General features: G+C 46.6%; 1 protein-coding gene across 1 annotated transcript in view; it reads right to left on the bottom strand.

The window, feature by feature from the left end:
• Positions 1-20,948, bottom strand: part of LAMB3 (laminin subunit beta 3) — a 134,200-nt gene extending 113,252 nt beyond the window's left edge. The window contains exon 1 of the mRNA XM_056557943.1: positions 20,932-20,948. The gene's annotated coding sequence lies outside the window, so the exon portion shown is untranslated. The remainder of the gene's footprint in view (positions 1-20,931) is intronic.
• Between the last annotated feature and the right edge of the window lie 1,248 nt (positions 20,949-22,196).

The raw sequence follows: 22,196 nt of genomic DNA, 5'->3' as shown, positions 1-22,196 counted from the left end.
TGTGGGAATGTGTGTATGTAGCAGAGCTGAGTGTGTGAATGTGTGTATATGTAGCAGAGCTGAGCGTGTGAGTGTGTATGTAGCAGAGTTGAGTGTGTAAGTGTGTGTATGTAGCAGAGTTGAGTGTGTAAGTGTGTGTATGTAGCAGAGCTGAGTGTGTGAGTGTGTGTATGTAGCAGTGTTGAGTGTGTGAGTGTGTATGTAGCAGACCTGAGTGCGTAAGTGTGTGTATGTAGCAGAGCTGAGTATGTGAATGTGTGTATGTAGTAGAGCTGAGTGTGTGAATGTGTGTATGTAGCAAAGCTGAGTGTGTGTGTGTGTGTGTATGTAGCAGAGCTGAGTGTGTGTATATGAAGCAGAGTTGAGTGTGTGAGTGTGTATGTAGCAGAGTTGAGTGTGTGTGTGTATGTAGCAGAGCTGAGTGTGTGATCAGGTGTATGTAGCAGAGCTGAGTGTGTGATCGGGTGTATGTAGCAGAATTGAGTGTGTGCTTGGTCATGCTTACACATAATCACACATTCAGCTCTGCTGCATACCCATGTCGCACACTAATTTCTGCTACCAGGGTGCCTCCAGCTTTTGCAAAACTGCAACTTCCAGCATGCCAAGTTTTGCAACACTTGGGGGCATTCTGGTTGGTAAACACTGATATAGAGGGAAGGGGACAGATTGTTCAGCCAAATTACATATTTTTTAAACCCAGACATTCTGGTGGAGATTCTCAAAAACTGCTGTAATTTCTGTTCCAGCGATATTATTCACACCTTTTTTTTTTCTCCTCACATTTTCTAAGGTCTCTTTTGTTACTTTGAAAAAATGTGAAAATTCCTTTTTGCGCCACTTTATTTTTTTATTTTTTGCACCAAAATATTTTTTTTGTTGCAGCCATATAGTTTTTTTTTTTTTTTTTGCGCCACAATTGCTGAGTTTGGTGCCAAAATCGTCCAACTTTTACATCCAAGAAAATTCTGCTGGAAACATCCCATTAAATATTCCATGGTTACTAGTGCCCAGACAAGAGATAACTGTATAAATAAAACATTTCTGAGCTTAAAGTGGTATTCCGGGCAAAAACATCTCATCCCCTATCAAAAGGATAGAGAATAAGATGTCTGATCGCGGGGGGCCCGCCGCTGGGACCCCCCGCAATCTCCCTGCAGCAGCCCAAATTCTATGCGTAGCTGCGTCTGAAGTTTCGGAAACCTCCGGGCTTCCGAGACGGGGATGTGACGTCATACCCCGCCCCCTCCATTCATGTCTATGGGAGGGGGCGTAATGCCCGCAACGTAAGTCCCATACAAGTCTATGGGAAATTTATGTTACTGCATAATTTCCTAACAGCTGGAGATATTTCGATAATACTTGGTCACATGTTACTTATATGTCAAATAAAAATATAGGATAGTTAATTTAACCCTTAATTACTCCCATTTGTGAGGGTTGGGGTTTTAGTTTAAAGTCCCACGCAAATCTATGGGAAATGAATGTTCCCACATAACTTCCATACGGCTGAAGATATTTCAATACCTGGTACACATATTACGGGTCAGGATATGAGGTCGGAATAGGAGGTTGGCATAGGAGGTCGAGATAGGAGGTCGGGATAGGAGGAGGGGATAGGAGGACGGGATAGGAGGAAGGGAGAACGCCGTAAAAAAAAAAGTGCAAAGTTCGCCAATTTTGGTGCAAATAGCGGAATAAAAAAGATCAAACGGTATCATGTATTTCAAAAATGATGCCAATGAAAAGTACAGCTAGTCCTGAAAAAATAAGCTCTCACTCAATGGTGTTGGACGAAAAATAAAAAAGTTACGGCTGTCAGAAAATGATAACACAAAAAAAGTGGAAAAAAAAGAATTTTGCTCAGAAAAGGAAAAAGAACAGCCATAAAAAAAGCTATATAAAATGGGTATTGCCATAATCGTACTGACCCACAGAATAAATATAACATCACTTTTACCACACAGTGAACACCATAAAAAAAAACAATAAAAAAAAATGCAAGAAATGTTCAGTTTTTCTAAATATTTTGGAGTTTTTCACAAAAAATGCCACGTCAACAAAAATGCACCACTTATATAAAGTACAATATGTCACGAAAAAACTATCTCAGAATTGCTCCGCTCAGAAAAATCAATCTAAAGTTATTACCATTTAAAGAGACGCATCTCAAATAAATAAAAAATAAATAAATAAATGAAAAAAGAGCCTGGTGCTTAACCCCTTAAGGACCAGGGTTTTTTCCATTTTTGCACTTTTCTTTTTTCCTCCTTACCTTTAAAAAATCATAACCCTTTAAATTTTGCACCTAAAAATCCATATGATGGCTAATTTTTTGCGTCACCAATTCTACTTTGTAATGAATGACATCAGTCATTTTACCAAAAAATCTACGGCGAAACGGAAAAAATTATCATTGTGAGACAAAATAAAAAACACCATTTTGTAACTTTTGGGGGCTTCTGTTTCTACGCAGTAAATTTTTCGGTAAAAATGACACAATGGCCCTGATTTATCAAAAATTTAGGGTTTGGTTTGTTTTTTTTGGTTTCAACCTGACCATCTTTTTCCCTATCAATTTATTATTGTGTCGCACGTTTTGTCGCAATCGTTTTTTTTTTGGCGCAGGCAGGTTTTTATGTCTCAGCTTTCTAATTCTCGCGTTATTAGCAAATTTCCTGTCAGAAGAAATAGCTAATATGACTATTGACATAAGAGCATGTATCGGAGAGTTTAGAAGCCTAAAAAGGGGCGTTTCCCTAACAAAACCAAGGTTTCCAATTGATTTATTAAGAAACCGACCAGACTTTTAGGGTTTCAGTGTACTTTTTTTTCCCACTGCTTCAAAAAGGACACTGAAACCCTAAAAGTCTGGTCGGGTTTCTTAATAAATCAGTTGGAAGCCTTGGTTTTGGTCGGGAAACGCCCCTTTTTCGGCTTGAAGAATCCCCGAGTCGGGTTTGTAGGAAAGGCTTGTCGCAGTTTGTCGCACGATGTCTGCGCGTTGTCGCAGACATCTTGCGCCAAAAAAAAAAAACACAAAAACTGTCGGGTTTCCAATGATAAATTAGGGTCATTCTCTTTATTCTGTAGGTCCATATGATTAATATGATACCCTACTTATATCGGTTTTATTTTGTCCTACTTCTGAAAAAAAACATAACTACATGCAAGAAAATGTATACGTTTAAAATTGTCATCTTCTGACCCCTATAACTTTTTTATTTTACCGTGTATGGGGTGGTATGAGGGCTCATTTTTTGCGCCGTGATCTGAAGTTTATAGCGGGACCCTTTTTATATTGATCGAACTTGTTGATTACTTTTTATTCATTTTTTCATGATATAAAAAGTGACCAAAAATACACTATTTTGGACTTTGGAATTTTTTTGCGCGTACGCCATTGACCGTGTGGTTTAATTAAAGAAATATTTTTATAATTCGGACATTTCCGCACACGGCGATTCCACATATGTTTATTTTTATTTTTATTTACACAGTTTTGTTTTTTTTTAAATGGGAAAAGGGGGGTGATTCAAACTTTTATTAGGGGAGGCGTTAAATGATCTTTATTGCAGTGTTATAGCTCCCATAGGGACTTCGTGGCCCCGCGTTATAGAAAGGGAAAGGACTCAGGACGTACCGGTACGTTCTTGGTCCTTGAAGGGTTAAGGTAAAAAAATTGTCTGTCCTTAAGGGGTTAAAATTTTACTTTGGAACAGCACTACCAAAAGGTTGTTTACCCCTGCCACAGCCTAATATTGTGTGGCTCCCTAAACAAGGCTTATCCTATTGTGGTGGCAGGGGCGTGTGGTGCAGGGTAGATGTTGTTACCCTAGGGGTATTACCCCCTTGTGTTCGTGAAGCCAGGGCGTGGTTTAGTCTTAACCACCCGAAGGTATACCGCTGGGTCCTGGGCTAGGCACAGAGTCAATGAAGACACAGACGTCAAGTTACGGACAACGGTAGCTTTACTGAGGGTAGACAGTTGTTACAGTCTATGCAGTCCTCGCAGGTTTTCTGGGACTTGTAATAGACTTGAGGCTGCAGGACTTGACTTGTGGCTGCAGAACTTGACTTGAGGCTTCCACTGTTCTGGACACACACTATAGTCACGACTTGACTGAACTGGACCTTAGCACAAAGAGAGAGAGCAGAGCTAAAAAGAGCGAGGCTAGCTCCACCCGGGGCATATATGGGGGAAACTAGCAGGGAGCCCATAGGTCACCGTTGGGGTCAGTTGGTCACTAGTACCTCCTAGGTAACAATCACATGGTACATTTATTAAAGGTACAATACAAAATATAATACATAACCTATTTACATGGGGGAAGCAACTGCAGGGGGCAATGGGGACACTGAGGGACACTGCCTGACAGGGTAGGAAAGTTACGGGGAAACACCATCCCGTACTGGGCCACCACAAACTCCCCCTCTTAATTACAGTTGCCCTCCAAGCCCAGTCCTGGAGGGCGGAGGACCGAAGTAACCACTGGGGCCAATGACAGTTCCTGGAGCATTTTAGCCCATTATCTTTTCCAGGTCTGATGAGGGCCTGCAATGAATCCATGTGGCATGGTTAATGTCCATACATGCTCTAAACTGGTGTGGAGATTTTTGACCTTTTTGACCTTGTAATTCTCTCCTCGACACTTCTCCCTCAACAATATACATAACAACTTTACAAGACATGTCGGATTGGGCTGCCGAAGGCTATCTACCCAATGCCTTGGCTACTGGGGTCCCTTGGTTTGACACACTTCCCCCCAGAACTCTATACATAGACTTTAAACATAATGTTACATTTACATTTGGTTACCTCATTGCATTACATGTGTGTCGTGGTATCAGGAATACCTTCTGGCCAGCAAAGTATCCTGCACACTGGGACAGGAGTAAACAATAGACATACTCGTTATACACATGGGTGGACTGGAAAATATACAATGCTGCAGTCCTAATCTAGACATTGACATTGGAATAGACTAATCTAGTAATAGTGTACTGACTATACTGGACTATGTGTGGTACATAACGTTTATTTATTTTAATGAGAGTAAATATTTGTACCTCGCTGGGAGTTGTCCTTGGGTTGATCTTTGGGACCTATGCAACACCACTTCTGGAGAGTCTGGAACACCGGTGTCTTCTGAAGGTCTTGGTACTGTTGACACTGTGACTGGGTCTCCTCAATGTTCCTCAACTCTCAAGTCGAGAGTTGGCACAGGGTCAGGACTGGCAGGATCCGGAGTCGCTGACTGTGGTGCTGGAGAGATTGGTGATGGACTTGGTGCTCTGGAAACTGGTGTATAAACTGTAGCCAACGGTGACAGGACTGGAGCTGGAGTAGAAATCAATATTGGCTGAACCAGCCCCTAGGCGGACACAGAAGACACCGAAGACTGCAGGCTGACTTGGGGAAAACAAAGGGAAGTCCATAGATGGATGAATCCCTTCGCCCTGGGTATACTCTCTTGCAGGTCTGACAGCTGGAGGAGATTGTGCGGGGAGCACAGGCAAATCTTTTAGACACAGTATGATTCGGTTGCGATGAACAACTTGCGGCTCATACCAAGGCTTTTGTACTTCATATACGTCAAAATCTAGATAGGGCATGGCCATCGTCGTGTACGGTTCCGTCTCCCAGATAGAGTCAAATTTATGGGTTCTCGGAAACTTGCGCAGCCACACTTTAGCGCCCAATTGAAGTGGTTTGACAGAAGCATGACGGTTATAATCTTCCTGTTGTCGTTGCTGGGCCTCGTCCATCTTCTTGCTAACAATTTCTTTGGCTTCTTGGATTCTTCTTTGGTGGTCAGAAAACTACTCCAGGGAGGCTTGCGGAGAGTTGTTGAACGGGGCTTGGAGCCCAAATGTTCGGTCTTTTGGCAGCTGTACATGGCGCCCCATCATCAAATAAACAGGGGTGTACCCCACAGAACAGTGGACTGTGTTATTATAAATCTCCAATAGTTCAGGAAGCAGTCGGGCCACTCTTCTTGTCGTGACACAGAAGCTGTACGCAACATGTGGATAAAGACTTGATTGATGCGTTCACAGGGCCCCTACCACTGGGGGTGGTAAGCAGTAGTCTGGAGTTTCTTGCAGGGATGGAATTGACACAGTTCTCGGAAGAGTTGGGCCTCTAAAGGCTATTCCACGGTCCCTTAGGACAGACTCCAGACACCCAAGGGTTTGCACCCAATAGGAGTAGAACATCTGGGCTGCGGTTTTGGCAATTGCGCAGATGTCCAGCATTAACCCCTCAGATGCCGTGATCAATACAGATCACGGCATCTGCGACAGAGTGGTACTTTGAATGGATGATCGGATCACCCGCAGCACCCTCCAGCCGCCTCACCTGGCTCCGGCTGTCCCGGGGTCATCTGCTCTGGTCTGAGATCGAGCAGACCAGAGCAGAAGATCACCGATAACACTGATCAGTGCTATGCTCTATGCATAGCACTGAACAGTATTAGCAATCAAATGATTGCTATAAGTAGTCCCCTATGCGGACTATTAAAGTGTAAAAAAGAAAAAAAAAGTTAAAAAAAATGTAAAATAAAAAAAGTAAAGAAAAATAGAAAAATCCCCTCCCTCAATAAAAAAAAAGTAAAACTTCCGTTTTCCCATTTAGCCCCCCAAAAAGCGTACAAAAAAATTATACACATATTACGTATCGTCACGTGCGTAAAAGTCTGGAGTATTAAAATATATTGTTAATTATCCCGTATTGTCACGATTCGGCTGGCTGGAGGTGGATCCTCTGTGCCAGAGAGGGATTGGCGTGGACCGTGCTGGTGGACCGGTTCTAAGTTGCTACTGGTATTCACCAGAGCCCGCCGCAAAGCGGGATGGTCTTGCAGCGGCGGTAGCAACCAGGTCGTATCCACCAGCAACGGCTCAACCTCTCTGACTGCTGAAGATAGGCGCGGTACAAGGGAGTAGACAAGAGCAAGGTCGGACGTAGCAGAAGGTCAGGGCAGGCAGCAAGGATCGTAGTCAGGGGCAACGGCAGGAGGTCTGGAACACAGGCTAGGAACACACAAGGAAACGCTTTCACTGGCACAATGGCAACAAGATCCGGCGAGGGAGTGCAGGGGAAGTGAGGTATACATAGGGAGTGCACAGGTGAACACACTAATTAAGCCAGCTGCGCCAATCAGTGGCGCAGTGGCCCTTTAAATTGCAGAGACCCGGCGCGCGCGCGCCCTAAGGAGCGGGGCCGCGCGCGCCGGGACAAGACCGACGGAGAGCGAGTCAGGTACGGGAGCCGGGGTGCGCATCGCGAGCGGGCGCCTCCCGCATCGCGAATCGCATCCCGGCTGAGAGAGGTATTGCAGCGCACCCGGTCAGCAGGTCTGACCGGGGCGCTGCAAATGCGAGGATGTTGCGAGCGCTCCGGGGAGGAGCGGGGACCCGGAGCGCTCGGCGTAACAGTACCCCCCCCTTGGGTCTCCCCCTCTTCTTGGAGCCTGAGAACCTGAGGACAAGACTTTTGTCTAGGATGTTGTCCTCAGGTTCCCAGGATCTCTCTTCTGGACCACAGCCTTCCCAATCCACCAAGAAAATGTTTTTCCCTCTGACCGTCTTGGAGGCCAGAATCTCCTTCACGGAGAAGACGTCAGAAGAACCGGAAACAGGAGTGGGAGAAACAAGTTTGGGAGAGAAGCGGTTAATGATGAGTGGTTTGAGGAGAGAGACATGGAAGGCATTGGGAATACGAAGAGAAGGAGGAAGAAGGAGTTTGTAAGAGACAGGGTTAATCTGGCACAAGACTTTGAAAGGACCAAGATAGCGTGGTCCCAGTTTGTAACTGGGGACACGAAAGCGGACATATTTAGCGGAGAGCCATACCTTGTCTCCGGGAGCAAAAATGGGGGGAGTTCTTCTTTTCTTATCGGTAAACCTTTTCATGCGGGATGAAGCCTGTAAAAGAGAATTTTGGGTCTCTTTCCATATGGTGGAAAGATCACGAGTCACTTCATCCACAGCGGGCAAACCAGAGGGCAAGGGAGTAGGGAGGGGGGGAAGAGGGTGACGGCCGTACACCACGAAAAATGGGGACTTAGCAGAAGATGCGGAGACTCTGAAGTTGTATGAGAATTCGGCCCATGGTAGAAGATCTGCCCAGTCATCCTGGCGGGAGGAAACAAAATGCCGTAAATAGTCACCCAGGACCTGGTTAATTCTTTCTACTTGCCCATTGGATTGGGGATGATAAGAAGAAGAGAAGTTTAATTTAATCTTGAGCTGTTTACAGAGGGCCCTCCAGAATTTAGACACGAATTGGACGCCTCTATCCGAGACGATCTGCGTGGGTAAACCGTGAAGACGAAAAATGTGTACAAAAAATTGTTTTGCCAACTGAGGCGCTGAAGGAAGACCAGGAAGAGGAATAAAATGTGCCATCTTGGAAAATCGATCAACGACCACCCAAACAACAGTGTTGCCACGGGATGGGGGTAAGTCTGTAATAAAGTCCATACCAATCAGTGACCAAGGCTGTTCGGGAACAGGCAGAGGATGAAGGAGACCAGCAGGCTTCTGGCGAGGAGTCTTATCCCGGGCACAGACAGTACAGGCCCGCACAAAATCAACAACATCCGTCTCCAGAGTCGGCCACCAATAGAAACGAGAGATGAGTTGCAAGGATTTTTTGATGCCCGCATGGCCTGCGAGGTGGGAGGAGTGTCCCCATTTGAGAATCCCGAGACGCTGGCGTGGAGAAACGAAGGTCTTCCCTGGAGGAGTTTGCCTGATGGAGGCTGGAGAAGTGGAGATCAGACAGTCAGGAGGAATGATGTGTTGCGGAGAGAGCTCTACTTCCGAGGCATCCGAGGAACGAGAGAGAGCATCGGCCCTAATGTTCTTGTCGGCAGGGCGAAAATGAATTTCAAAGTTAAAACGGGCAAAGAACAACGACCACCTGGCCTGGCGAGGGTTCAGCCGTTGGGCAGACTGGAGATAGGAGAGATTCTTGTGATCGGTGTATATGATAACTGGAAATTTTGATCCCTCCAGCAGATGCCTCCATTCCTCAAGCGCCAATTTAATGGCCAGTAGTTCTTGATCCCCGATGGAGTAGTTTCTCTCCGCCGGAGAGAAGGTCCTAGAAAAAAAACCACAAGTAACAGCATGCCCGGAAGAATTTTTTTGTAGAAGGACAGCTCCAGCTCCCACTGAGGAGGTATCTACCTCCAATAGGAAGGGTTTAGATGGGTCAGGTCTGGAGAGCACGGGAGCAGAAGAAAAGGCAGACTTGAGACGTTTAAATGCGTCTTCCGCTTGGGGAGACCAGGACTTGGGATTGGCATTTTTCTTGGTTAAAGCCACGATAGGAGCCACAATAGTGGAAAAGTGTGGAATAAATTGTCTGTAATAATTGGCGAACCCCAAAAAACGTTGGATAGCACGGAGTCCGGAGGGGCGTGGCCAATCTAAGACGGCAGAGAGTTTATCTGGGTCCATTTGTAGTCCCTGGCCAGAGACCAAGTATCCTAGGAAAGGAAGAGATTGACATTCAAAGAGACATTTCTCCATTTTGGCATAAAGTTGTTTGTCTCAAAATCTCTGAAGAACCATGCGGACATGCTGGCGGTGTTCTTCTAAGTTGGCAGAAAAAATCAGAATATCGTCCAGATAAACCACAACACAGGAATATAAGAGATCACGAAAAATTTCATTAACCAAGTCTTGGAAGACGGCAGGGGCATTGCACAGGCCAAAGGGCATGACCAGATACTCAAAGTGTCCATCTCTGGTGTTAAATGCAGTCTTCCATTCGTCCCCCTCCCTGATGCGGATGAGATTATAAGCACCTCTTAAGTCCAGTTTGGTAAAGATGTGGGCACCTTGTAGGCGATCAAAGAGTTCCGAGATAAGAGGAAGGGGGTAGCGGTTCTTTACTGTGATTTTATTAAGTCCGCGGTAATCAATGCAAGGACGTAGGGAGCCATCTTTTTTGGACACAAAAAAAAATCCAGCTCCGGCAGGAGAGGAGGATTTGCGGATAAACCCCTTTTTTAAATTTTCCTGGATGTACTCTGATATGGCAAGAGTCTCTGGAGCAGACAGAGGATAAATTCTGCCCCGGGGTGGAGTAGTACCCGGGAGGAGGTCAATAGGACAGTCATAAGGCCTGTGAGGAGGTAAAGTCTCAGCTTGCTTTTTGCAAAACACGTCAGCATAGTCCATATAAGCCTTAGGAAGACCGGTTACAGGGGGAACCACAGGGTCACGGCAGGGAGTACTGGGAACCGGTTTAAGACAGTCCTTGAAACAAGAAGTACCCCAGTTCTTGATTTCTCCTGTGGACCAATCAAGGGTTGGGGAATGGCGTTGAAGCCACGGTAATCCAAGAAGAATTTCGGAAGTGCAGTTGGAGAGGACCAAAAATTCAATTTTTTCGTGATGAGGTCCGATGCACATTAGGAGAGGTTCCGTGCGGTAACGCACGGTACAGTCCAATCTTTCATTGTTAACAGAATTGATGTAGAGGGGTCTGGCGAGACTGGTCACCGGGATGTTGAACCTGTTGATGAGAGAGGCCAAAATAAAATTTCCTGCAGATCCGGAATCCAAGAAGGCCATAGTAGAGAAGGAGAAGGTAGAGGAAGATATCCGCACAGGCACAGTAAGGCGTGGAGAAGCAGAGTTGACATCAAGAACTGTCTCACCTTTGTGCGGAGTCAGCGTACGTTTTTCCAGGCGGGGAGGACGGATAGGACAATCCTTCAAGAAGTGTTCGGTACCGGCACAGTACAGGCACAGATTCTCCATGCGGCGTCGTGTCCTCTCTTGAGGTGTCAAGCGAGACCGGTCAACTTGCATAGCCTCCACGGCGGGAGGCACAGGAACGGATTGCAGAGGACCAGAGGAGAGAGGAGCCGGGGAGAAAAAACGCCTCGTGCGAACAAAGTCCATATCCTGGCGGAGCTCCTGACGCCTTTCGGAAAAACGCATGTCAATGCGGGTGGCCAGATGAATAAGTTCATGCAGGTTAGCAGGAATTTCTCGTGCGGCCAGCACATCTTTAATGTTGCTGGATAGGCCTTTTTAAAGGTCGCGCAGAGGGCCTCATTATTCCAGGATAATTCGGAGGCAAGAGTACAGAATTGGATGGCGTACTCGCCAACAGAAGAATTACCCTGGACCAGGTTCAGCAGGGCAGTCTCAGCAGAAGAGGCTCGGGCAGGTTCCTCAAAGACACTTCGAATCTCCGTGAAGAAGGAGTGTACAGAGGCAGTGACGGGGTCATTGCGGTCCCAGAGCGGTGTGGCCCATGACAGAGCTTTCCCAGACAGAAGGCTGACTACGAAAGCCACCTTAGACCTTTCAGTAGAAAACTGGTCCGACATCATCTCCAAGTGCAGGGAACATTGCGAAAGAAAGCCACGGCAAAACTTAGAGTCCCCATCAAATTTATCCGGCAAGGATAATCGTAGGCCTGAAGCGGCCACTCGCTGCGGAGGAGGTGCAGGAGCTGGCGGAGGAGATGATTGCTGAAGCTGTGGTAGTAGCTGCTGTAGCATCACGGTCAGTTGAGACAGCTGGTGGCCTTGTTGCGCTATCTATTGCGACTGCTGGGAGACCACCGTGGTGAGGTCGGCGACAACTGGCAGTGGGACTTCAGCGGGATCCATGGCCGGATCTACTGTCACGATTCGGCTGGCTGGAGGTGGATCCTCTGTGCCAGAGAGGGATTGGCGTGGACCGTGCTGGTGGACCGGTTCTAAGTTGCTACTGGTATTCACCAGAGCCCGCCGCAAAGCGGGATGGTCTTGGAGCGGCGGTAGCAACCAGGTCGTATCCACCAGCAACGGCTCAACCTCTCTGACTGCTGAAGATAGGCGCGGTACAAGGGAGTAGACAAGAGCAAGGTCGGACGTAGCAGAAGGTCAGGGCAGGCAGCAAGGATCGTAGTCAGGGGCAACGGCAGGAGGTCTGGAACACAGGCTAGGAACACACAAGGAAACGCTTTCACTGGCACAATGGCAACAAGATCCGGCGAGGGAGTGCAGGGGAAGTGAGGTATACATAGGGAGTGCACAGGTGAACACACTAATTAAGCCAGCTGCGCCAATCAGTGGCGCAGTGGCCCTTTAAATTGCAGAGACCCGGCGCGCGCGAGCCCTAAGGAGCGGGGCCGCGCGCGCCGGGACAAGACCGACGGACAGCGAGTCAGGTACGGGAGCCGGGGTGCGCATCGCGAGCGGGCGCTTCCCGCATCGCAAATCGCATCCCGGCTGAGAGAGGTATTGCAGCGCACCCGGTCAGCAGGTCTGACCGGGGCGCTGCAAATGCGAGGATGTTGCGAGCGCTCCGGGGAGGAGCGGGGACCCGGAGCGCTCGGCGTAACACGTATGATGAACAACGTAAACATTAAAAAAATTAAAAAGTACAAAATTGCTGCTTTTTTGTGACATTTTATTCCAAAAAAAATTTATAAAAAATGTATAAAATGTAACACCTAAGCAAAAGTGATACTGATAAAAACTACAGATTATGGCGCAAAAAATTTCTATTTCAAACATACAAATTTTGTTCAAATGGTTTGAGATTTTTTTTAAGCGGTATAATTATAGAAAAGCATATATCATGGGTATCATTTTAATCGTATTGACCCATACAATACACAATTTTTACTGGAATAATGTCATTTTTACTGGAAAGTGTACAGCGTGAAAACAAAACCTTTCAATATTTGCTAAATTGTGGTTTTCTTTTCAATTTTCCCACATAAATAATATTTGTTTGGTTGCGCCGTACATTTTATGGTAAAATAAGTGATGTAATTACAAAGTAAAATTGGTGCCGCAAAAAACAAGCCCTCATATGGGTCTGTGGATGGAAATATAAAAGAGTTAGGATTTTTAGAAGGCAACGAGAATAAAACGAAAATGCTAAAATAAAATTGGTCTAGTCCTTTAAGCCAAAATGGTCCTGGTCCTTAAGGGGTTAACGGATACAACGACAACCCATTTGGAGTAGTGATCAACCACGGTGAGAGCATAAGTGTACCCATATCGTATAGGAGACAACTTGACATAGTCTAGCGCGACCAACTGATTATGCCTTTCACTCTGGATGGAGGGGTGCTCTGGCGTCCTTGCGCACATTCTTGGCAACGTTACAGACTGCACATTGTAACACCTGCGCTCGTGCTGAACTGGGTGCCACATGCCGCAGCAATACCATCCAGCTTTGGGGCGGGCTCTGTTGAAAACCAGTGGCACCTTAAACTCCGCACCCTGGCACAGCTCATGGTAGGCGTTGAGGACGATGGCCGCATCTCTTCGGGGAACCAGAATCTGATGAAGTTGATCAATAGAGACCGGATCCAAAGAATTTCGGTACAACAGGTCCTTGTGCACAAACAGTCACTTCCTCTGTTGCCACAGACATTTTAGCTCATAATCAAACTGGGCCCCGCATAGACGGGTTGGTACCTTTTCCGCCAGCAGGTAGTCCAACAGATCCCCCATGACTCGACTTTCGTCTTGAAGAGTCTTCCAAGTGTATAGGTCTTCTTAAACCTTTTCAGACCTGGGTTCGCCATCCCTGTGGGCGGTCACAACATTTTGATTCACGAACCATTGATAAAATGGGGGCATCTCCACATCTTCCCACACGTCTTCGACAGGGGGTTCTTCGCCGAGGGTCATCCGAGACAGCACATTGGCATTGACATTCGACTTGCCACTTCTGTACTTGATAGTGAAACTGTAATTGGCTAATCTTAAAGCCCAACATTGTTCGATGGCAGCCAACATGGCGGTGTTCAGGTGGGCCAACGGGTTATTATCTGTGTAGACAGTAAATGGCATAGCAGCCAAGTAGTCTTTGAACTTTTGAGTCACGGCCCATACCAAAGCGAGAAGTTTTAATTTGAATGAGCTGTAGCTTACATCGTTCTTCTCGGCTCCTCGCACGTTACGACTGGCATAGGCAATTATCCGCTCCTGTCCTTCCTGGACTTGGGACAGGACGGCTCCCAGACCTTCGAAACTGGCATCAGTATATAGCCGGAACGGCTGACTGTAGTCTGGATACACCAGGATGGGTAATTCTGTCAGCAAACGTTTAAGAGCTCGGAACTTTGTCTCTTGCTCTTCGGCCCATTCGACAGGTAGTCTTCCATTGTAGTTCTCCTTCGTTGTACCCCGTAAGAGATCTGTGAGGGGTTCTGCAATCTGAGCGAAGTAGGGAATGAAGCGGCGGTATTACCCAGCAAATCCCAAGAAGCTCCTGACATCTTTCACCGTGCGTGGGGTAGGCCAGCCCTTGACAACTTAAAAATTTTCAGGATTGGGCTGGACTCCCTCGGCACTTTGACGGCTTGATCTTCAGCCCATGCTTGATCAGGACTTTGAAAACGTCTGACAGATAACTGAGGTGCTCCTGGTAGGACTTGGAATACACAATGACATCGTCCAGGTCCAATAGGGCACTTTGAAAGTTCAGATGGCCAGGCATCTTTCCATCAAACACTGGAATGTAGCAGGGGCATTACATAGCCCAAATGGCACTTTTAAACTCGAACAGTCCCATGGGTGTCACGAAGGCGGTCTTCTCCCGGTCTTCCACGGCCATGGGCACTTGCCAATATACGCTGGTTAAGTCCAGGGTGGAGAAGTAAGCAGCAGACCCGAGGACTGTGAGCGACTCCTCGATCCTTGGCAGAGGATAAGCATCCTTATGCGCGACATTGTTCAGTTTCCTGTAGTCGACACAGAAGCGGATGGTGCTGTCTTTTTTCTTGACCAGGCCAGCGGCGAGGCCCAGGGGCTCTGACTTTCTTGAATGACGTCTGCCTCTTTCATGTCGGCCAGCATCTTCTTGACAGTTTGATACATGTCTAGGGTGATCGGGTGGTGTCTTTCCTTGTTAGGTGGGCTGTCGCCTGTGAGGATTCAGTGTTGAATCATGGACGTATGACTGAAATCTGTGGGGTGTTTGCTAAAAGCTTCATGGTACCTTTTGGCGACATTGATGTCTCCTTTGACTTGGTCCCTGGGGGTATTGTCGTCCCCAACTTGGAGTTATGCCCATCAGGGCTCGGGAGGACTCAGACTGGATCCTTCGGCCACTTGGGCTGCACGCTGTTGGGCCACCATACATTCTGTTAAAATGTCCTTTGACTCTATAAGATACAACTGGGCTACTGGGGTGTATTTGGGTAACACAGTATCAGCATCAGACAGGTTGACTAACCGGACTGGAACTCTCCCGTTGGTAACGGTGACAAGGCTTCTCGCAGCTCGAACAAGAGGGTGGTCTTCTAGTTGCAGAGGCTCCAGCAGGGCTTGGTAGTGTCTATTCTTGACCCCGGGACATGTACAACACCAGATGATAGTCTCTGTGTTGGATTGCAAGGTTACTGACCTGATGTCTTGTACTTGAACTCTGAAGATTTCACCTTGCTTGTTGGCAAACTTCCACTCCGCTTGTTGAACCTTCAAGTGGTCTTGCGCAGCCCGCTGGCCTGAAAGGGACACATGGGGAAGAGAGGCATGCAAAGCATCTACTATTTCAACAAAACAGTTTTTCATAATGTTCCTCCCCAATATAAACTCAGCAGACCCCTTATCTGTCACATTAGTTACAATCACTCCCTGCCCGCTAAGTACATACTACTGAATGGTTGGCTCCCAGTATCCATGTCTGGGGACTGGTTGCCCATTACCCGCAACTACTCTGAAGTTAACATCCTCTGGTTCACACAATAAACTAGCATCCCAATGTTGATAGAAAACATTTCTAGGTATAGTAGACACTTGTGACCCTGTATCTATCAACGCCTCCAATGGTACACCTTCTACAATAATTTTTACATAGGGGCAGGAGGCGACATAAAGTCAGAGTCCTGACTTAGGTCGTTCTGGGATTGGACCTGATGACTGTTTTCCTGAGGGCTGATCCACATCCTCAGGGGAAATCTGTTTAAATCCCAACACCGCATTTTCCAATGTCCGGGCTTATTACAATGGTTACAAAAGGGTCTCTAAGTCCCTGAGGGTCTACTAGGTGGAGGGTTGCGAGGGCTGAAATTGCGGGGAGCAGAAGCAACGGTAGGTTTTCGATGCAGGGGCGGTTCACAGTAACGTGGAGCGGATCGGGTGGCAAGCTCCTTCACAGCCTTAGTCAGTTGTTCAATATCCTGCTTAACACTCTGTAGATCCGAGGCTGCAGTGTGGGGCAAAGCAGGTGACACTGAGGCGGGGCTGGTGATGGCGGTGGTATAGGTCAAGCTACAGCCCCTAGTGGTTCTTGGACAGGTGGACAAGCTCCCTCTAATTCAGTCCTGGACTCAATTATTTGGATAGCCAATCTCTTGAAAGCGGGGAATGACATGTTGGGGTTTTGGACTGCTAACATTCTTAGCTGAGCTTTGTCCCATTTTAAAGAGCCCCATCAAGAAATCTGTCTAGTAACACTTTATTGCCCTGCTCGGGAGTTATACCATCTAATTTTTTTGAACCTTCTCTAGGTCGTTCTGTAGGGCTACGGCATATGCTCTCAGGGTCTCACCTGGCTTCTGTTGCCTTTCATACAGCCGGAGACATACCTCTGATGGAGAATGTGACTCAAATACCTGGTACAACCCTTCAAAGATCTGCTCTACAGTTGCCTTCTCGGAGGCTGGCCAGGTGCGGACTTTCTCTAATGCTGGTCCTTGTAGTTGTCCTGTGAGCAATTGCACCTGTTGATTAGGAGGGAAAGTGTAAAAGACAAACAAACTCTGGATCCTTTCTTTGAAATCCCTCATGGTTAAGGGGTCTCCATTGTAGGTAGGGAGGACAGGGTTCCCTATGAATAGCGATGCAGACGCTGGAACCCCAGGGTTATTGATGTGGACTGCAGGCAAAAACTGGCAACATTCCGGCCGCTGGGGAAGGTGATGATCCTGCTGATAATCGTTGGTGTTGGCAGAGTCTGCGCTGCAGCGGGTGCTCGATAGAAGACAGCAGAACCGAGGGCACAGCCGCCGGAACCTCCAATATGGCTGCACCCACGCAACTTCCTGTTTTGGTCCGGTCGGCAAAGTCGTCCCGAGGGCGACAATTTGGTTCCTCCTCGCAGTGCTGAAGAGGCATCACCGCTGGGACTGACGGGGCGGCGCTGCGACCGCTCGTGTGCGCGGGGAACACTGCACCAAATTAACCCTTTCAGATACCAACTCTTTATACTCCACGGTAGCAAACAACAGTGTTTTCTTCACCTCCCCCTCTATTTCACAAGCCCCTCGGGTAAATAATTTTCCACAGTCCTGTACACTTTCTGGCGCTAACTTTACTTGCATCAGCATGTGATTTTCTTGCAGAAAATACTTGACACAGTTCAGACTAGGGGGGAGGATTTGTGGCATAAGGCACACACCCGTATTCTGTTCGTGACACGAAAAGTTGTGGTGGCGGCGGGGTGTGTGGTGCAGGGCAGATGTTGTTACCCTAGGGGCTGATGATATTAACCCCTTGTGTTCATGACGCCAGGGCATGGTTTAGCCTTAACCATCCAAAGGTATACCGCTCGATCCTGGGCTAGGCACGGCGGCAATGAAGACACCGACGCAAAGTTATGGACAACGGTAGCTTTACTGAGGGTAGACAGTTGTTACAGTCTATGCAGTACAGCCAGGGCCCAAGGAGGTGACCAATGACACAGGGGGACCTCGCAGGTTTGCTGGGACTTGTAGTAGACAGGAGAATTTAGTGCAGGCCACGCTGAATAGACAGAAGACTTGACTTCACTGACAGGACAGTGACTTCAGCTTACTTGCACTTTACTTGAGGCTGCAGGACTGGACTTGTGGTTGCAGAACTTGACTTGAGGCTTCCACTGTTCTGGACACACTATAGGCATGACTTGACTGGACTGGACCTCAGCACAAAAAGAGAACAGAGCTCAAAGAGAGCGAGGCTAGCTCCACCCAGGGCTTATATGGGGGAGACTAGCATTGAGCCCATAGGTCACCTTTGGGGTCATCTGGTCACTAGTACTTCCTGGGTAACAATCACATGGTACATTTATTAAAGGTACAATACACAATATAATACATAACCTATTTACATGGTGGAAAAAACTGAAGAGGGCCCTGGTGACACTGAGAGACACTGCCTGACAAGGCAGCGAAGGTACGGGGAAACACCATCCCGTACTGGGCCACCACACTAATAGGCTAGATTTCCGCTTGTTTTTTGTTTGTTTTTTACACCTAAAAAAAATGCCAACAAAAATGCCAGAAAAACTGCCACAGCTTTTTCCTGCGTTTTGGCAGTTTTTCTGGTGTTTTTTCTGGTGTGGGGAAACATCCAAATTTGTCCTCTGTGGCAGTTTTTCACTGCCATCAGGGTACCACTCTGTGGGTCGGATGATGGATGCCCGGTCCACAGAGTGTAAGGAGATGAGGAGTGATGTATAGCATCCGACAACCGTGACTGACAGGACTCCCTGCTCTTATATCCGCTTTGGGCGATATACACTACAGTATATACAGCTATCTATAGATAGCTGTATAAAGTGTATACAGAAGACCACCGCGTCCATGTTGCTCTGCCCCCTAGTGCACCCTAGGGGGTGGAGCTACAGACAGGAGGCAGAGTGTTTAGCATAAGGCTTTGTTCACATTGTATGTTTTGTATAATGTGAACACACCCTTCTGCCAGTGTCTTCCCAGACAGGAAGACTCCAGCTGTTGCTAAACTACAACTCCCAGCATGCCCAGACAGCCAAAGGCTGTCTGGGCATGCTGGGAGTTGTACTCTTGCACTATTTGGAGGCTCCCTGTTTGGGAAGATATTAAATTTTGGGCGCTCTCCCCAGTGGAGAGCGTAGAAAATGTCCTAACCCAATTTCTTGTGTTTCTTTTTCTTCTCATTTCAGTTCCATGTATACAGAGTATTGCAGCGGATTCGGTGGATTACAGCGATGAACTAGATTTTTTTTTCTTTTAATAAAATGGCTAACGAGGGCTGTGGGGGAGTGTTTTTTTAAATTAAAAAATTTTTCCAATGTGTGGTGTTTTTTTTTAAATGTAATTTTCAGGCTTAGCAGTAGAAGTCGTCTTGTAGATGCTCTTCCCGGAACCCCTGTGGCAGTGGTTACAGGAGTAATAATTGGGGGTTAGCACTAGCTGTTTTTGAGGCTAATGCTAAGCTCCGGTTTAGTAATGGATTCCGTCAATAAAACGGCTTCCACTACTAAGCCTGAAAATTCAATTTAAAAAAAACAGGAAACATTAAAAAAATTATTTTATTTAAAAAAAACACTCCCCACAGCCTTCGTTAACCATCTTATTAAAAGAAAAAAAATCTAGTTCATCGCTGTAATCTTCTGAATCCGCCGCATTTCTGACACCCGTTGCAATCTGTCTATTAATGCAGGTACTACAGCTCCCAGCATGGAGCAGAGTGTGCTCCATGTTGGGAGCAGTAGTACCTGCAGTTAAGGAAAGATCTCAGCGGGTGTCCCTTCTAACACCCGTTGCAATCCTCCTGTATAATGTATAGATGGCGGGCGGCCGCTCTTATATGGTCCCCTGTACTTACATATATATACACCTATTCATTATTCCCACAGAGAGTTGTGATTGGCTGGAACCATCTATACATTATACAGGGGGATCGCAACGGGTGTCAGAAGTGACACCCGGGGCAATCTGTCAATAAGTACATGTACTACTACTCCCATCATGGAACAGTGTGTTCCATGCTGGGAGTAGTAGTACTACCTAAACAAATGTAAAAAATTAAGAAAAAAAGTTCAAAACACACACTTTATACAACACATTATTAAAATAAAAAAGGAAGAGTTGTGCCGCTCTCAAGGATTGAAATTGGGTTAAAAATAATTTGAAAGAGAAGAGATTTATATGGGAGAAGAGTGTGTGGATGAATGAAATGTCTGAGGGTAGATAAATAGATGTACGGGCTATATGGTGTGTTGAATGGCTGAAAAAAAGATGTGGTGATATAACGGGGGATATTTATCAAAGGATTGAGACTGGTTTTTCCTGTCTTAATTTGTCGCACAGAAAGTCGCAGTCTAAATATGTGTGACTTTTTTTTTGCGACTTTTGCTCTAGAGGATTTTTAGAACCTGATGCATTCTAGTCTATTTTAGACAGAAATTCATTGGAAAATGCATTGGTGCTGAATTTACCAAAAGCGACTTTTCAGCGACAAGTCGCATCGGCTGAAAGTACGCCGAAATGTAAGACCATGTTGGAGCAGGTTTAAATACAGTCTAAAGCATAGATCACAAAGTCTGTACGCAGAATTTATCAAGAGCCGTGCACCTTTTGATAAATTAGGCGCACAATAGACCAGCCTAACCCTCTGTAGTTTGGTCTATATTGATGCGGGACATAGACAGCTTTGATAAATATCCCCCAATGTGTCTGTAATGTGCCTCTAAATTGATAACAGTTACCAAAAGTATGTGTGACAATGATAATAATAAGTTTATTATCTCAAACTAATATACAATAGGTCCTAGAGTGGATGCCGGCAATCCACTCCAAGATGTGCAATTTAAAACAATAATATATCAATTATGTTACAAAAAAGAATTTGAAATGATGGCTACATCTATGCAAATACAATGTATCCAGCAGATGATACTGCAACCTATAAGCGCATGTGATGTACAGTCTATGAATGTCTCCGTTTGGTGGTCCCAGAGCAACTCAGAATATTGCCCACTAAAGTACAGCTGGCCCCGTAGGTACAGGCGCTGGGACACAGTTCCAGGGGACAGGTGAATTGGCAATTGTCAGAGAAGGGTAGCGCTACCGTGTTGGAATTGGAAAGAAGGTAGGTGGTCGCAGAAAGCAGGGGACCTCGGTAACTTGCTGGCATTGATACCTGTGGGTGAGGGCAGTGGTGCGACTCGGCGGTTGGCACAAAATGAAAATGAAAGTCCACTCACCCACTCCGGTGTCAGGGGGGGCCCCGCACTCCACTGCTCCCGATGTCCTGGTGTCCACAGCAGGTTGGTAGTCTCGATCCTGGAGTCCTGTTGTCAGTGGCAAGCTGATGTCTCATGGAGAAGTCTGCCAGCAGGCAGACAAACTCCGCTGGTGTAGCGTTCCTCGTGGTCGAAAGTGCGCTCACTGATGATGCGCTGGTATGCACAGATGGATTAGATGCTCCGTATTACAAGCAAGTATTACGCGTTTCGAGCCCACTAGGCTCTTCCTCAGTGAGATCCTGGAAATGTAACATATTTCCCAGTGTGTAAATGAGCAGTTATAGAAGACCACTGTAAAGATACAAACACTTTGGCACAGTTGGATGTACACAAAGTATGCCACATTTTTATTATGAGACACTTATTACAAGACCAAAATCCCTTTGCAGAAGATTGAATGGCAAGTCATGTAATGCGTCTCCTTTAGCCATCTGTACAGCCACCTGTCTCCTAATATACACATATATGATAACTGTTATTGTGCATATTATAGGTGTCTACAAAGGAAATGAGAGAGAATAAAACAATTACTACACCGCTCAAAAAAAATAAAGGGAACACTTAAACAACACAATGTAACTCCAAGTCAATCACACTTCTGTGAAATCACACTGTCCACTCAGGAAGCAACACTGATTGACAATCAATTTCACATGGTGTTGTGCAAATGGAACAGACAACAGGTGGAAATTATAGGCAATTAGCAAGACACCCCCAGTAAAGGAGTGGTTTTGCAGGTGGTGACCACAGACCACTTCTCAGTTCCTATGCTTCCTGACTGAAGTTTTGGTCACTTTTGGATGCTGGCGGTGATTTTACTCTAGTGATACCATGAGACAGAGTCTACAACCACACAAGTGGCTCAGATAGTGTAGCTCATCCAGGATGGCACATCAATGTGAGCTGTGGCAAGAAGGTTTGCTGTGTCTGTCAGCGTAGTGTCCAGAGCATAGAGGTGCTACCAGGAGACAGGCTGGTACATCAGGAGATGTGGAGGAGGCCGTAGGAGGGCAACAACCCAGCAGCAGGACCTCTACCTCCACCTTTGTGCAAGGAGGAGCAGGAGGAGCACTGCCAGAGCCCTGCAAAATGACCTCTAGCATATCATAAACAGATTCCATGAGGGTGGTATGAGGGCCCGACGTCTACAGGTGGTGCAGGACGTTTCGCATTTGCCAGAGAACACCAAGATTGGCAAATTTGCCCTGGCACTCTGTGCTCTT

The sequence above is a fragment of the Hyla sarda genome, chromosome 2 (genome assembly GCF_029499605.1).
Source record: "Hyla sarda isolate aHylSar1 chromosome 2, aHylSar1.hap1, whole genome shotgun sequence".
Lineage (NCBI taxonomy): Eukaryota > Metazoa > Chordata > Amphibia > Anura > Hylidae > Hyla > Hyla sarda.
Note: the sequence above shows the minus strand (reverse complement) of the source record. Positions and strands in the feature narration are given on the sequence as shown.